Here is a 2397-nt window from a genome sequence, read left to right on the forward strand (position 1 = left end):
GGACAAAGACCTGTAGATTCTGGTTTTAGCTACATGGCTTTGGTCTCACTGCATATCTCTATGCTTCCATTTCTTTATCTGTACAGGGAAGAGCAGTGTGGTTTAGTGGATAGAGAGCTGACTTTAGAGTCAAGAGTGCCAGGTCCTGCCTCAGACATGCACTGGCTATGTGGCCTAGAGTGTATTATTTAACCTACCAGTGCTCTAGGCAGGTCTCTGAGACTAAGTTTCAGAAAGAGAAGAAGCCAACCTGAATAGGTAGAGGGAGATTGATTACTCACCTGTCAGTTCCCTACACTGATGAAATCACAGGACCAGTCCCTATCCTTACAATCAGGCATCCTTCGTGAACCTCATTGCTTGATGGGTGTAACTGAGATCATGCTGAAAGTTCTTGTGGATCCAGGATGAGCTTGGACAATCATGTAGGAAGTGGAGCTTGAGCTGAATCTTGAAAGAACTATGCATTCCAAGAGGTAAAGACAAGAAGGGATAGCATTCCAGGAATAGGAGAGAGTCAGTGCAGAAACAAGGAAATGTAAGATAGAAAAATGTTAAATGCCAAACAGGAGTTTATCTTTGATATTAGAGGTAGTTGCTATTGTCCTTCAGTTGTGTCCAACTCTTCATGACCCCATTTGGAGGGGTTTTTTTGGTGAGGCAATTGGGGTTAAGTGACTTGCCAGAGTCACACAGCTAGTGAGTGTTATGTTTCTGAGGCTGGATTTGAACTCAGGTCCTCCTGAATCCAGGGCCAGTGCTCTATCTACTGCACCACCTAGCTGCCCTGTTGGAGTTTTCCTGTCAAAGATACTAGAATGGTTTGCTATTTCCTTCTCCAGTTCATTTTACTGATAAAGAAATTGAGGTGGACAAGGTTAAGTGACTTGCCCAGATTGACACAACTAATAAGTGTCTGAGACTAGATTTGAACTCAGGAAGATGAATTTTCTTTACTCCAGACTTAGCACTCTATCCACTTTGACACCTAGCTGCCCCTTAGAGGTAATAGGGAGCCACTAGAAATTATAGACCTGTGTTTTAGAGAATTCTCTTTGTTGACCATGTAGAGAATGGATTGGAGTGGGAAAAGGATTGAGGAAGGGAGACCAGGTCAGAGGCCATTGCAACAGTTCAGGTGAGACATGATGAGGGCCTGAACTAGGTCGGCGGCTGTGTGAGAAAAGAGGAGGAAGCCTACACAAGAGAAGTCATGGGAAGAAACATGACAAGATTTAGCGACTGACTCAAGACAGAGTGAGTGAGAATGAGGAGTTGAAGATGGCACAGAGGCTGTGAGCCTGGACGCCTGGAAGGATAATGATGCCATAGCCAGGAATGGGGAAATTATGAAGAAGAGAGGGTTTGGGGGAAAGGTAAGTTCTACTATGGCCATGCTGCATTTGAGATGGCTCTGGGATAGCCTACTGGAGATGTCGAAAAGGCAGTTTGTGATGAGGGGCTAGAGATTAGGGCTGGACATATAGATTTGTGAGTCATCTACACTGAGATGGTCACTGATCCCAGGAGAGCTGATGAAGTTACCAAGTGAGAGAGGATCAGGAGAAAAGAGAAGGGCAGAGACAGAGAGCTGGTGTAAGCCCACAGTTAGTGGATGTGATACGAATGATGAATCAGCCAAGCAGGCTCAGACAAGTAGGAGAGACCAGAATGATAAAAACACTGAGGAGAGAGTATCCAGGAAAAGAAGGGTGGTCCCAAGCATCAAGTGCTGCAGAGAGGTCAAGAAGGATGAGGACCAAGAAGAGGTCATTAGATTTGGCAATTAGGAGAACTTTGGTTTCATTCCATATCCAGCAAATTGGCAAAGATGGCAAAAGATGGGAATAATCAATGTCAGAGGAATTGTGAAAAGACAGGCACACTAATGTGCTGTTGGTAGAGCCAGGAATTGGTCCATGTGTTCTGGAAAATAATTGGAATTATGCTAAGAAAGTGATTAAAATATCCACTCTCTTTGACCCAGAGATTATACTGCTAGGCACATTCTCCAACGAGGTCAATGCCAAAAAGAAAGGTCACACAGACACCAAAATATTTAAAGTAGTACTTTCTCCAGTAGCAATGAACTGGACAAGAGTCAGCATCTCATAGCGAATAGAGAACTGGCCTTGAAGGCGGAAAGACCTGGGTTTAAGTCCTGCCTCTCACACATCCTGGCCATGTAAACCCTGGGCAAGTAAAGTAACCTCTAAGTGTGTCTGCTCCAGAGGGTGATAATCAAAACTGGTAGAAAAAAATTTTCATAGGAGCCTCCTTTTACCAATAGCTCTAGTCTCTATGCGTAAGTCAAGATCCAGCAGATAAGGGAATGACTAAGCAAATTGACGTGAATATAGTGGAATATTATATTCCATAGATTGATCAGCAGGGGGA

Source organism: Vombatus ursinus, unplaced genomic scaffold, assembly GCF_900497805.2.
Source record: "Vombatus ursinus unplaced genomic scaffold, bare-nosed wombat genome assembly UNPS02014797.1, whole genome shotgun sequence".
NCBI lineage: Eukaryota > Metazoa > Chordata > Mammalia > Diprotodontia > Vombatidae > Vombatus > Vombatus ursinus.